Below are 15,085 nucleotides of genomic sequence, written 5' to 3'. Positions count from 1 at the left end.
CACGCACACACACACACACACACATACATATAAACATTTTAATATAGAAATAGATCAAACTCAATAGTAAAGCAAGTGGAGACAGGAAGGAGAACAAAAGGATTATATATTGGGGAAGGCACAATCACAAGCAAAACAACCTTTCTGACCCTGAAGCAGGAATTAAAAGGGGTAAGGGGGAAAAAGAATTAAAACCTAAGAGGAAGAGAGACTTTAATGACCTCTTAGACAATTCGGAAAAGACTAAACAAATTATACGTGAATATAATGGAATATTATTATATTGTAAGACATTATGAAATAGATGATTATAGAGAACCCTAGGTGGTAAGAAGTGCCACAGTGTGAAGTGAGGAAGAACCAGGAGGCCAGTTCATATAGTGACAACATTGTAGAGACAAACTTCTTTGAAAGATATAAGAACTCTGATCAATACATGACCAATCATGTCGTCAAAGGATCATATTGTCTGTCTCCTGACAGGGATGTGATAGCCACAAAATACTGAAAGAGGCATACGTGTTTGAACGTGGTCACTGAATGAACTCATTTTTCTTGATCCAATTTATTTTTTTACAAGTTTTTCCCCTCTTTACTTATTCTTGCTTAATAATGGTAACAGGGAAGATGATGGGGAGACATTGTGGGGAGGGGGTTAGTTCTGTTGGGGAAAGGGAGAGGGAAGGGTGTGATGGTAAATGTTGAAGAACAAGATTTCTGAGGAAAAATGTGCACACGATACACATTTGAATTTAATTTGCATTAATAATATTTTCTTCATCACTTTTTAAAGACCAGACGATCAGAAAAATAATAAATCAGTCCTAATTTATAGCATTTACAGATTTCTGAGGTGTGCAGGCTTACACTGGCAATCAAACAATCTACTTTCTGGAGCCAATTTGAGCTCCTCTAAGAGGGAAGTTAGTAATAGTGAGGGTACAGTAGGGGGCCGCTGGAACATGTTTTTAAAAGGCCCAGAGTTCAGAAGAAAAAGAAGACAAGATGAGTTTTGAAAGTACATGTAGAATTGTTTCTATACTTTACAAAAAAGCAAGCAGTGTTAAATGGAGATAATGGTTCCTCAAGGAATCCCCTGGTTTAAGTTTTACTGTGTTCTTTTAGAGTGCTTAAACTTAGAACAAAAAAAAATGAACTTATATGATCTTTTTAAAAGCAGGATATGTGAAATGCAAATTCATAATTTCATATAAAATTCTATTTTTGTGTTCTGCGGGGTAAATGAAAATGTTATCTTTTTCAATTTACATTAACCATAAAAATTTTTCAAAATTGTAACTATGGACCAATATTCCTAATGCACTGATTGGTGCAATTATTTTAAATACAATATTAGCAAATAGGCTATAATAGCCACAATTAGATAACATTCTGTATACAGTTTGGATTTCTATCAGAAATGCAAAATTTTGCCCACTATAAGGAAAACTGCAAACATAATAAATCGTTAATAAAAAAGTAATAACAATCCTATTATTATATTAATAGATGCTGAAAAAAGGCTTTTGATGAAATCCTACACTCATTTCTGTTAAACCACATTAGAAATTGTAGAAATAAATGAACTTTAATATGATAAGTAGTATCTATCTAAAGTCAAGAACAAACATTATTTGCAATATAGAAGTCAGAGGCCTTTCCAGTAAGATCAGGAGTACGTTAAGGATGCCCATCACCAGTACTACTGGAAGTAGCTAGTTATAGCAATACTGGAAGTGTTAGCTGTAGCAATAAGATGAGAAAAACAAGGGGAGGGAAGAGACCAAGGCAAAGAGGAAAGAAAGCTATTACATTTTGCATATGATATGGCATTCTGTCTAGAGAAGTCTAAAGAGTCAACAAAAATTAATTGAAGCAATTAATAAATTCATCAGTATTACAGGTTATAGAAGAAATCCATATAAATTCCTAGCATTTCTGTATATCACCAAAAACTCAATAGAAAGAGATAGAAAGATAAATTCCATTCAACATAGTTACTGAATATAGAAGTATGAAAGAAATATGGAAGCCTATTTGCCAAGATAAGCATGGGACTTGTATGTAAACACCTGCAAAATCCTCTTGAAAGAGGGGTAGACCCAAATAATTGGATAACGGTTAGTTACTTAGGAATGGGCTATGTGAGTATAACAAAATAGCAAGTCTATCCAATTAATTTGCTTCTTCAGCACCAAACAATTCAAACTCCCCAGGATCATTTATAGAAATAAAACAAATGATAAAATTCACGTGAAGCAATAAAGTCAAGAATTTCAAAGGAAATCATGAAAACAAAAGAGGGAAACAGGTAAAAGAACTCAGTATTTAACAAAAACTGCTGGGCAAGCAGGAAAAGTAGCCTGGAAGAAAAGGGGGAAAATAGACCAAAATAAACTCCATTTCGTAGACATAAAATATGGCATCAGAAGCAAATTAAAGATCAAAAAAGAAATTACTCCTCAATTCTAATGTCTAGGAGAACAGAGAATGACCAAAAAAAGAGAGAAATGGTGAAGGACAAAGTAGACAGTTTTGATTATATGAAATTTAAGACATAATTGAATAAACAAAACAAACGTAGGGAAGAGTATAAGGGAAACAGGTGATGGGAGGATTCTCTATAGCAAGTTTCTCTGAGAAAAGTATTACATTTATGATAAATAAAGTATTGGTTCAAATTTTTAAGCACAGAGGCCATTCCCCAATAGAAAATTAGTCAAAGAATATGAAGAAATTCAAGCTATTAAAAACCATATAAAAATGTATGAAATCATCAGAAATTAGAGAAATCTAAATTGAAGGGGCTCTGAGGTTTCACTTCCAGTCCATTAGATTGGTAAAGATGATTTTTTACAAAGAGGAAGATAGTAATTATTGGAAAGACTGAAGGAAAATAGGTATGCCGATGTACTGTTGCTATAGCTATCAGCCCTTTGACAAAGCAATATGGATCTAGGACCAAGTAATCACTAAACTGTATATACCCTTTGATCCAGTGATATCACTATTATGCTTATACTACAAAGAGAAAAAAGAATGAAAAACAGAAGCCATGTGTACAAAATATTTTTAGCATATCTTTTGGTAGCAACAACAAGGAGACCCCAAAAAACCCCAAAACAAAAAGAAAAACCCTGCACATTTAGGGAATACCCATAATTTGGGGAATGACTGAACAAATTATGATATAGAAATGCAATGATATATATATATATATATATATATATATATATATAAAATTGTATCATTAAAAATTGTGAAATGGCTGGTTTCAAAGAAAAATGGAAATGTTTGTATGAACTGATGCAGTGAAGTGAACAAAACCAAGAGAAGTTCTACAGTAACAACCTTATAAGAAGGATCAATTTTGAAAGTCTTAATCATTCTGATCAATGTAAAGACAAGCCAGGATTACAGAGATTTGATTATGAAGTTTACTGTGTACTTCCTGAGAGAGAAAATAGATTCAAGATTCAGAATGAGAGATATTTTTTAATATGGCCAATGAGGTCATTTGCTTTGAATGTCTGTACATATTTGTTGAAATAGCTTTTGTTCCTTCTTCCTTCCCTCCTTCCCTCCCTTGCTCTCTTCCTTCCTTCCTTCCTTCCTTCCTTCCTTCCTTCCTTCCTTCCTTCCTTCCTTCCTTCCTTCCTTCCTTCTTCTTCCCACCTTTCTTTCATTTTCTTTCTAGCTTGTCTTGGCACGTTTCCAGGAGCTGGGAGCCTGTTACCTATATTTGGGGAAATCTAGAGTCAAGCTATATTTATGTCTTTCTGGAATGATTTCATGTCAGGGCGATATACCAAAGAGACACTGATCCTCTTGAGCCAGCCCTCTGGCCTGGATTTGGTTAGTTTGTAGGTGAACACATATGTGGGGGGGCGGGGAGAGCAGGCAACCTGGGGTTAACACAGAATTTCTTTCGTGAAATTCACCATCTGGTAAATGTTCAGTTGGATTTAACAAACATTTGTGTGTGCTACATGGCCAGCGTCTCGCTGGCTCTTGGGTAGCCATGGTCCTAAGCCAAGGGAATCATACACACAGATGCCTAGCTCTAATCACCTCTGTCCCTGGTAGTCAGGTCCCTCCCAGCACTGACATGCTAGGATCTCGGTTTTCTTCCAGCTTTGTAAGTCAGAGATTTAAAGCTAGAAGGAATGGTGTGGCCCCTACACAGTACAGCCTTCCTCTTTTATGGAAGAGGAAGTTGGGCCCCGGGGAAGCGGAATGTTTTGTCCAAAGTCACACGGGGGGCAGCTAAGTAAACCGGGAGTCCCTCCGGTTCCCGGGGAATCCGCACTCTCGGCACTTTCCAGCACACAGCCCCTGGCCCCGAGATTCTCTGTTCCAAGGTCCAGAGGCCCGGAAACGGTTGAGCAGAGGCCATAGATTTTGCGTCCTGGCCCGGCTGTCTCTGGCCCGGCTTTCCCCTGTCTCCTTTGCCCCAAACTCCCAGAGTGCTTCTGCATCGAGGTCAGGGCTGAGCCATGCCATGACCTATGCAGGCCTTGGATGCCTTGCCAAACATTTCCAGCTCTCATTCAGTTTCGGCTGGAGGCTCCGAGTCGACCCAGCCCATGTGGGGGGCACGCCCACTGGCAGAGAAGAGGCGGCGCCCTGTTCGGAGTAGCCCCTCCTCGGTGGGCCGAGAGGACCAATGGTTTGGGGGCTCCTCTTGTACTGGGCCGGGGCGGGGCCGGTGGCTGGGCTTCCACGTGGACGAGGCCATGGGACTTTTGCCTGCTGAGCCTCCTGCCCCCGCCAGTGGGGTGTGGAAGGGGGCACCGCGCGAGCCGGGGGGATAAGGGGCCGCCTGCCTGTGCCCGTGCCACCGGAGCCTGTGCGACTCAAGGGCTGCTGCGGCCGCCCGCTAGACTGGTAGGGGGGCGCCGGGCAGGGGGATGGGCTGGGGGGCGGGGAGGAGGCAGCTTTTCCGGCCTGCCCGGAGGCCTCGGGCCAGCCAGTGACCGCAACGAGTTGGGGGGCTGTGTGGGAGTGGGGGGCTCCATCCCTGCCCTTGTCACCCCACCTCTCCGGGCCTCAGTCTCCTCCTTTGCATTAAAGAATCTCTAAGAGCCTTCTGGTGCACACCTACATTCCAAGCGCCCCGAGCGCTGGAATTTTCCAAGGTTCCTTCCAGCTTCAGCATTCGGAGCAAGACTGTCCCTTCCAGGTGTGACGGGAGGCACAAACATTCAGCGTCCTCCCATCCTAGGCCCCAGGTCCTGCCTGTCCCTCAGTGATGCCCAGTGTCCTCCCATGCCAGGGCCCAGGTCCTGTCCCTCAGTGATGCCCAGTGTCCTCCCATCCCAGGCCCCAGGTCCTGCCTGTCCCTCAGTGATGCCCAGTGTCCTCCCATCCCAGGCCCCAGGTCCTGTCCCTCAGTGATGCCCAGTGTCCTCCCATGCCAGGGCCCAGGTCCTGTCCCTCAGTGATGCCCAGTGTCCTCCCATCCCAGGCCCCAGGTCCTGTCTGTCCCTCAGTGATGCCCAGTGTCCCAACATTCTAGGCCCCAAGGCCCCTTCTGTCTGGGGCCTCCGCTGTCCCCCCATGCCAGGGCCCAGGTCCTGTCCCTCAGTGATGCCCAGTGTCCTCCCATCCCAGGCCCCAGGTCCTGTCTGTCCCTCAGTGATGCCCAGTGTCCCAACATTCTAGGCCCCAAGGCCCCTTCTGTCCGGGGCCTCCGCTGTCCCCCCATCCCAGGGCCCAGGTCCTGCCTGTCCCTCAGTGATGCCCAGTGTCCCAACATTCTAGGCCCCAAGGCCCCTTCTGTCTGGGGCCTCCGCTGTCCCCCCATGCCAGGGCCCAGGTCCTGTCCCTCAGTGATGCCCAGTGTCCTCCCATGCCAGGGCCCAGGTCCTGTCCCTCAGTGATGCCCAGTGTCCTCCCATCCCAGGCCCCAGGTCCTGCCTGTCCCTCAGTGATGCCCAGTGTACCCCCATGCCAGGGCCCAGGTCCTGTCCCTCAGTGATGCCCAGTGTCCTCCCATCCCAGGCCCCAGGTCCTGCCTGTCCCTCAGTGATGCCCAGTGTCCCCCCATCCCAGGCCCAAGGCCCCTTCTGCCCGGGGCCTCCGCTGTCCCCCCATCGCAGGCCCCAGGGCCCCTTTCTCGGTGTCAGCCTGGCTTTTCTGCCATTCTGTGACTCCAGGAGGCCGAGGCTGCAAAGGGAGCCGGCTGGGGAACATGTCCAGGCGCATCCCGCATCCCTAAGCATCACAGGCAGGGGGAGGCCTGCAGGGAGGCGGGACGGGGCGGGGACACGGGGCGGCCAGAGGCGGCTCCAGCTGAAGGGAGGCAGGGCTGGCCCAAGCATCCCCGGCATCCTGGCCGCCCACGTGGGCCTTCGGACAAGTCAGGGCTTGCTGCTGTCCGGGGGCTCTCCTCTCCTCTCCTCTCTCTGGCTGCGCCTCTTTCTCTTGGCGGAGTGTCTCCAGCGCAGCCTCTGTCTCTCAGTGCAAAGGCTGAACAAGGGCAACATTTCGATCCTTCTCCGCTGCCCTCCCCCTCTTCAGACACTGACCTGGCGCAGACAGCTGTCAGGCTCGGGAAAGGAGAGCTGCCTGGCCCTGGACAGGTGTTGACCATGGAGTCATCTGAAGTGGGATTGTGGGATTGCTTGGCAAAGAAGGGGTGGCAGCTCTCACAAGCTATAACCTTAGGAACAGGATTTAGAGGTGGCAGGAACCTTAGCCCGCCTCTAACTCAGCCCCCTCATCTGACAGAGGAGAGAACTGAGGCCCAGAGATGGTGAGTGACTTTGTCAAGGTCACTCAGCCCTTAAGAGTTAGAGAGAGATGGTCATACGCCAAAGGCGTTCTCGCTACCAAGCTGCCATTGAAAAGTTTCCCTGTTGAGGTTTCCTGTTCTCATCCACACAACACTTCATGGTACTTTTAGCCTTGTCGAGGACAATGCTACGCTTCCGAACTAAAACCTAGCTCCCCAGGTCCCTAAATCAATAGCGCGCCTTCCTCTGGTCCCTAAATCAATAGCGCGCCTTCCTCTGGTCCCTAAATCAATAGCGTGCCTTCCTCTCCTTTAGGGACAACGGGCTGTGCTCATTTCCTCTTCCTTTTGGGATTAGACAACTACAAATTGGGTGGTTTTCTCTTTGAAAAAGCAGAAGTTTTGAGGGGAAAAAGCAGAAGACTTTGAAGAGGGTCATCGGAACCCCAAACCATCCAGTGACTAGAAACTCCCACAAAAGGGTTATTCCATTGATTAAGGCGCACCCAGATGCCTAGTTTCTCATCTACTACGGAAGTTCACTCATTGTCATCCTTGGTTCAGAAAAGAAGCAGAAAGAGAGAAGGGAGAGACATGGAGATAGACAAAGAGAGCAGAGGCAGACAGAGAGAGAAAGGAGAGGAGAAACAGACGAATACAACGAGAAGAGAGACAAAGAAGGAAAGGAGAGACACCCAGAGAGATAGGAGAGGAGAGACAGAGAGACAGAAGAGAGAGAGGAGAGGAGAGAGACACAGAGAGACAGAAGAGAGAAAAGAGAGGCAAAGAGTGGAGAGGAGAGGCAGTCAGAGAGAGAGAGAGAAGAGGACAGACAGACAGAAGGAAGAGAGACAAAGAAAAATCAGAAAGGCAGAGAAAGGAAGGAGAGGAGAGACAGAGAGAGAGACAAGAGAAGGAGAGGAGAGACAAGAGAGATCAAATAATACATAGGGAACTGGACTCCACATACCACTTGGTCAGCTGCCTATAGGTTCAGTTCTCAAGAACTCCAGCTTGACTGGAGAGTATAAAGAAGAATCAAGGCTAGTGAGGAAGTTGGGAGCCAGATTCTGGGGGCCTTAAATACCAGGATAAGAAGTTTGCATTTTTACCCCACCGGCAATATGGGTGCTACAATAGAGCAATGAGCAGAGAAACTCAAGGAAGACTAATTGGGTAGCCTTGTGAAGGATGGACTGGTGAGGTAGAAACCTGGGAGGACCAGTCTAATAAATATTCTAGGCCAAGGGGTGTAGAAGGCTTGAATTTACCAGAAAAGAGAGGCCTTTCTAGCTCCGAATCCTATGATGGGGGAGCCCTGTGATATTTGAATTGGAATCCAGAGCTCCAATGAGAACCCATGGGTTTTCTCTCCCTATTCCAGAAGTGGTTTTATCCTAGAACCCCTGGGACCTTCAAGTCCAAACTCAGTAAAGTTTGCAAGCTGGAAGGCAAAGGTGCAGCTTGGTTGACAAAGATGGTAGTGATTGCCCTCCTACATCCTGTCCCGAAAAGTTAAAGAAAGGAAAATGTGAAGCCCAGGGGCCAGACACTCCCAAAGCATCCATCCAATTCCCAACCCTGAGTGGGTTCCTAAAATTATTGAATCATAGATGGATAGAAATGAATCTTTGGGACTATTGAATCCAGACTTTTATAGTAGACAGGCAAACTCTGAGCTAGGAGAGTCAGAGGGGAAAGAAAAGGGGGCTTTGCTTAGTGGTCACAAAATCACTTAATCAATCCAAACCCAATATCTCCCACACTCAATATTTCCATTGCCCTAAATAGTCAAGGTTCTTGTGGTGTTCTTCCTTTTTTGCTTGCCAGTAGATCATACAACTAAGTATTAAGGGTGTGTTTGAGACCACGTTTGAACTCGGGTCCTCCTGACTCCAGGACCAGGGCTCTATCCACTACACTACCTAGCTGCCCCTCTTGTGTTCTTCTTCATTGAGCTGAGGCTATTTTGACAAGCTCTGTGGTCCTGGAGGCAAAACTGAATTCAAATCCTAGCTGTGGAACTATGGGCAAGAAACTGAGTTGTGGATTCCTCATCTATTCCAAGAGGGGATAACAGCTCTCCGATTCTCTGCCTCCCTTTCTCAGACAGACATGTGGAAACTGTTGGTTAGATCCACTAGTAGGGGGTCCCTATGTGATTTAGAGAAAAGAGCACTGAATTTGGAATCAGATGACATGGGTTGGTGTTCTAGCTTGGCCTATGTGGCCTTGGGCAAGGTGCCTTTTCTGAACCTCAGTTTCCATTTCTGTAAAATGGAGATAATGAGACTTGTATCCCATCACTGACCACTCCATCAATCCCCTGAAAGGATCTTTTAATAATAATAAAAACATCAACAATAATAGCTAACATTTATGTAGCCATTAAGGTTCACAAGGAGGTAGTATGTGTATTTAGAGTGTAGATTTTATATGTGCATGTGTCTATGTGTGTATTGGGGATCACCGGATAGGCTGCTTTGATTCTGACGACAAGTCTAGAAGGTGGTTTTATGGTCCTCATTTTACAGTTGAGAAAACAGGTGAAGTGACTTGGTCAGGTTCATACAGCTATTATCTATCAGGTCTTCTTCCCGAGTTCAGGCCCGGGGAACTATCTACTGATGCCTTTTACTATTCGGGTGTTAGAGTGAGGATGCAAAAATGGATCACGTTAAGGGTACAGCTTGGCTGAATGCCTCTGGGCAAGTCACCCAACCTTATCACCCCAGACAACTTGGTCAGAATGGCAATTAAGCTGCAGAGAAGATACTGACCTTCATTCCTACTCAGATGAAATCAGAGGAAATCAGAAATTTGATTGAAAACAAAAAAACAACCCAGCACAAACTGCTCATTAATGATCTCCATCAACTATAATAGTATCACAGATCAGAAGAACCACAGAAATCGTATTTCCATACCCATTTGTTAAGTGCCTGCTATGGACCAGGAACTGTGGGGATATAAAGAAAAAGACAGTTCTGTCTTCAAGCAACTTACAGTGGGATGGGGGTGTTGTGGGAGGGGAGGAAGCACTACAAGCAAAGAAATATGGACAAACAAACCCTACCCAGCTTAAATAGGAAGCCAGGACTGCAGGGAAGGCCCTGGGCTAAAGTGGGGACTCTAGGCAAAACTGGAAGGAATCCTGGAAGAGCAGTAGTTGGGAGTGGAGGAGGGAGGGCATCCAAGCCTGGAGGACAATCAGAGCAAATGTGAGGCCCAGGGCAATGAAGTGTAGTAATGTCCAAGGTCACCACCTAGAATGGAATACTATCGAATCTGAGCCTCCCATGTTACAGATGAGGAAACTGACACTCAGAGAAGGGGAAAGGACTTGTCCAAGGTCACATAGAGCAAGCAACAGAAGCAGGATTTGAAGTCAGATCCTCTTACAAATGAACCATTGATGTTTCCACTTTACAAGCTCTGAAGGCAACAGTCCAAACCCAGGCATTCATAAACTCCTCTCCTCCAGCATGTCCAGTCTCATCATAATGAAACCGAATAGGGGCAGGAGAAAGCCCCCAAGACCTTCCAGCCTACTTTTGTCTATCTATGCTCCCTTTGGAGCTGAAAATTCAACAGCCATTAAAGGGATGATTTCCTCCTTCACCTGGACTCAAAGCTCCATCTTCTTTAGTGCTCTTCAGCTGATCTACTCATGATATCCCTATGTCCTAGACTAGGAAATTTGGCTTCCTCCTATTTCAAGAGAATTCCTTCTCTGCAGTTGCCAGAATTAATCCAAATATTTCTATATTTTTCCCTTTTCTCCCACTCTCCTCATAAGCTCATGTTATGTTTGTGTTTTGCGACTTGGTGTGTATGTGTGCGAATGTAAAAGTGTAAGGAATTTAAGCCATATGGCAAACATCTGTTTGTGACTGGGTGGAGAGAGCCAGCTCCTGCTGTACTGATTGGTTTGAATAAGAGTCCTCAGCCCTCTAGCATCTTGCAGGCACCAAGGGGCTGCTGCTGTGAGGAACTGTGGCAAAAATGGTGAGGTAATTGGGTGAGGATCCCTCAAAGCTGCCATGCCAGGCCATTGATCTTGGAATATTAAACTTACAATTTCCCATACACACTCAGTTAAAATTCTGCCATCCCTTTGGGAAACATAATTGTCATGTCTTTCCTTTTCTCTTTTTCACTCTACCCTCTTCTCTCCTTTCTTCTTCCCTTCTTTTCTCTCTTTATCTTTCTTTTGGACCTTCCCATGAGCGACATGGAAATATGCACTTTTCTTATGTTTCTAGCTTAACATTCCAAGCATACACTGGAAAAGTGTACTGCCACATCTGTTGTTTTCATTTTGCTGGGTGTGGGGGTAGGGGGGAAGGGGCAAGGGGCAAGGGGCAGAACACAAATCTGTTTCTCAAGTCCCAGGGCAGTAAAAACTCGGGTGATCTGACTCTTCCTTATGCCATGCTGCCCTAAGCTGTGGTTTTCAGAGACAGAGAGGAGGAGGAGGAGGAGGAGGGAGTCTGCATCAGACATCAGGGAGCAGGGAGAGTTGGGATTGTATCACTTAAACAAAGGCCCAATTTCAGGATATGAAATGTTGTGTGCCAACCCAATGTAGTTAAAAGAGAAATATGTGAAATGGAGCAATAATAGCATCAGAAAGCAAAAGTAGGCAGGAGCTAAATTGCTCAAAGGGTCTTAGAAGTCCTGGAAAAGTCCATCAGAAACCACTTTCCCTCTATCTACTCCAGGCTTAGCAATAAACCGATGCAAAATTTTACCAACTTTCCTATTTCAAACCTATAACCCTGAAAACAAGCAGCCCCCCCCAAAGAAAAACTGCTTCATTTTCTTTTCTCTCTTTGTTCTCTAGATTTCAAAGGGCAAAGCAGTCTAAAGTAGATGGATAACACATTGTCTGCAATTTACAAAGCAATTCTTCTTGGCAACCCTAGCAACAGAAAAAAACAAGCATTTTTATCCCCCATTTTCTCGAGGGAGCTGAGCTTCAAAGAGGTGAAGTGACTTCTCCACAGGCATACAGAGCCCAGCATTGTCCTGGAAAATGCACTGTCCATTATGCAAGTTGTTGAAGGGTTGCCAAGTTACTTCATTTCCCCCATGTTACTTAATGAAAAATGTGCTGCGTTCTGGGCCGGATGATTTCAAAGCTATTCCTTGCTCATAGATCTCAATCTGGGATCCTAAAGGCTAGGATCGAGACTCAAGCCTGGGACTTGTTTGCCAGACTCTAATGCTTTCTGCTTTCTCTTAAGAATTTAATTCTTTCTCTGATTCATAGAATAGCTCAGTTTGGGAAACACTGTTCCCGTCAAGCTCTCTCCTTTTATCGAAGAGGAAACTTGAGACTCGGGGAATTCAAATGACTTGGTCTCTCCTACATCTAGGAAAGCATTTATCAAATCCAGATCTTCTGGCAAGAAATCTAGTGCTCTTTCCACCTTGCTGTCAATCTTGCACCCTGCTAGAGGCTGTTAGTTGTCCCCATGCTGTGGGGAGAGTGGTAATGGGAGAAATGAGGAAAGGAGAATGGGACACTGTCTCAGAGTCAAAACCAGCTTCATGAATGGCATGGGGCGTCAGCAGACCAACATCCCGAGAGGGAGCCTTAGGTCCTGCCTCTCCCCAAATCACTCTCTGCTTTGGTTATGCAAGAAGAGGTGCAGACACTCTTGGGCTTGAGGGAGGGAAAGAATGAGAGTGGTTGAGGAATTGGGCAATGATGGACAGGATTCAGGGTTGCTACCTTGGGTGTTGTTTTCCTCACCAGTTTTAATCCCCACCAAGTGCACTGTTTAGGAAAAGCAAATACCTTCCTTTAGGCTTGGGGGCTTAATTTAGACTTGTTGTCCCACCCTTTGCTTCAAATAGACAAAATACTTCACTCCCTAGGCATGCTGCAAACTGAGAACAGGTTGGGACTAGGGGTAGGGGTAGGGTGGGAGTGGGAGCCCAAATGACTGCACTAGAACATATCATGTGAAAAGAAACTTGGACTTGAGACCATGGGATTTCAAGGAGAGAGGGATCTTAGAAACTGTAGGGTCCAAGAATTCAGAACCTGGGATCCTTAAATTCATATGGATATATGTGTATGTGTGTTTATGTCTATGTATATATGCATAAATATACATGCACACCCAGACATGCACACGCATGTTTGTGTGTATATATGTACATGTACATGCATATATATATATATATATATATATATATACACACACATACAGATAACTGTGCTTCAATAGAATTGGTTTCCTTTGCAAATTTATTTTGTATATCAAAAAACCCCTTCTCAGAAGGGGTCTAGGGGCTTGACCAGACTGATTGCCAGAGGAGTCCAGGATACCAAGGAAGAAGTTAAGAACTCCTGCTCTATTCCAGATTCCCCATCTTACAAAGGAGGAAACTGAGTTCTGGAGAAGGGAAGTGACTTGACAGAGGTTTCACAGTAATTGATAGAACCAGGCTTTGAATCCAGGTTCTCTTTTTACTATCCCTGTGCTTACCATTGACAATTAAGCACCTAGTTCGTGCAGAACACTGTCCAGGGTGCTCAGAGAGGCAAAGTATGAGCAAGATAAGCTCACTGTCTTCATGGAGCTTGCAGTCCTTAGAAGATGTGACACATGAAAAGAGGACTCTATCATAACGTTACTCACTTTGTGATGTCACAAAGAGCCTTGGACCTTGTGTTCAGAAAACCAGATTCTAGTCCTATTTCTCTGTGATCTTGAATGAGTTACTTCTCTCTGGTCTTGAGTTTCCTTATCTGAGGACTCTGTTGATGCTTCCAATTTTGGGCATCTCCCCCTTCCAAAAATATTTTCTACTTTTCATTTATATTTTGCAGTTATTTCTGTTTTCCCCCATGAATCCCTTTGTGGATGGGGACTATTTCGTTTTTTGCCTTTTTAGCTTCAATGTCGGGCACCAATAGTTCTAAGAATATCATTGTTGAATGGTATGGACCTGGATCTGGAAACATGCAGCTCATATGGTGGGAAAAAAAACTTATTGGATTTGGAATCATGGAACTGGGACTGAGTCTAGACTCTGTCCCTTGTCCAGAGGGATTTTCCTACCTAGCAGTTCTCCATACCACTGAAATCACCAATCCAGTCCCTCCAAGGAAGACTCTATCATGTAATTTTATAAAGAAACTCTGGTATTTTGATTGGTGTTGAATTAAACAATAAAGAACGTAAATAAGGTGCATTATGCTTTTTTCTGTATTAATTAAGTTCACCTGTGAATGTTGAATGTCTTTCAAATTATTTCGGTCCTACTTCATTTTAGGCATTCTAGGTTTATAGTTTTCCAGAAAAAAAGAAAATTCTGGGGTTTTTTGGCCACTTAATCCCAAGATATTTGGGTTTTGTTGTTGTCAATGGGGTTTCATTTTTGTGTTTCCTTGATTTTTCTTGCTAGTAAATCAGAATATTAATGATGTTTTGTGACCTAATCTTGTATTTGGTGACTTCATTGAATTTATTGTCTCCATGATTTTTGTTTCTTTTGGTGGAGACAGTTGGCTTGTCTGTGAAATGCTCCTAAGAAACTTATGCAGAGATTGAATAGACTGTCAGAACTGGAAGGTGTCACCTCCTGAAATCACATCACCTACCTTCCCTCAAACTAATTTACTAAGGAGCAAAAAGACCTAGGAAAATGTAACGACTTAGCCAAAGTCACACAGCTAATGTGGCCTAGAGCCAGGGTTCCTTTCCACTGGACCATGCTGCCCACTCCACATAAAGACAATGAGGCCCAGAGAGGTGAGGTTGCTTGCCAAAGGCCACACAGCCACACAACCAGCTCCACAAGAACAGGAATTTACTTCCAGATCGCCTGACTCCTATTGCACATTCTGCTGTATCATGGTACACTTTAAAATGCTTTTAGGGGAAACCAAGGTTCTATTCGGTGAATTGCTTAGAAATGTTTAACAATCAGCTCTCCAGGGAGAGAACTGTATCCATAATACACTTTTAAGTTCATTGTCAGTTTTCCTTTGCCCTTTTTAAAGTCGAGATGATCAATGAAACACTCAGCCCAGCCCTAGTCGTAGCATTTTCCAGTTTCCAAGGTGTAAACGCTCTCCTTACCAATCAGTTCTCAGGCAGGATCAGAGCTGACTTATACACCCCTGCCCCACCTAGGACACTGTTACTGTAGACCAGGATTGGGTATAAGGTACATCTGACTTGGCCTTCCTCCCAAAGGCTTTGCCATTAATAATGCTGGCTGACATTTATATACAACTTTACATGTCATCTCATTGGATCTGTTCAGCAACCTTGTGAGGCAGGTGCTATTCTTATCTCCGTTTTGCAGATGTTATTTAGACTGAGT

The 15,085-nt window shown here is 44.7% G+C and overlaps 1 protein-coding gene across 1 annotated transcript in view; it reads left to right on the top strand.

Moving 5' to 3' along the window:
* The first annotated feature begins 4,804 nt into the window (after positions 1 to 4,804).
* Positions 4,805 to 15,085, top strand: part of EDA2R (ectodysplasin A2 receptor) — a 28,236-nt gene continuing 17,955 nt past the window's right edge. Inside the window, exon 1 of the mRNA XM_074199433.1 lies at positions 4,805 to 4,887. The gene's annotated coding sequence lies outside the window, so the exon portion shown is untranslated. The remainder of the gene's footprint in view (positions 4,888 to 15,085) is intronic.

The sequence above is a fragment of the Macrotis lagotis genome, chromosome X (genome assembly GCF_037893015.1).
Source record: "Macrotis lagotis isolate mMagLag1 chromosome X, bilby.v1.9.chrom.fasta, whole genome shotgun sequence".
In the NCBI taxonomy this organism is placed as follows: domain Eukaryota; kingdom Metazoa; phylum Chordata; class Mammalia; order Peramelemorphia; family Peramelidae; genus Macrotis; species Macrotis lagotis.
The sequence above is the reverse complement of the archived record's forward strand: the minus strand, read 5'-3'. Positions and strand labels throughout refer to the sequence as shown.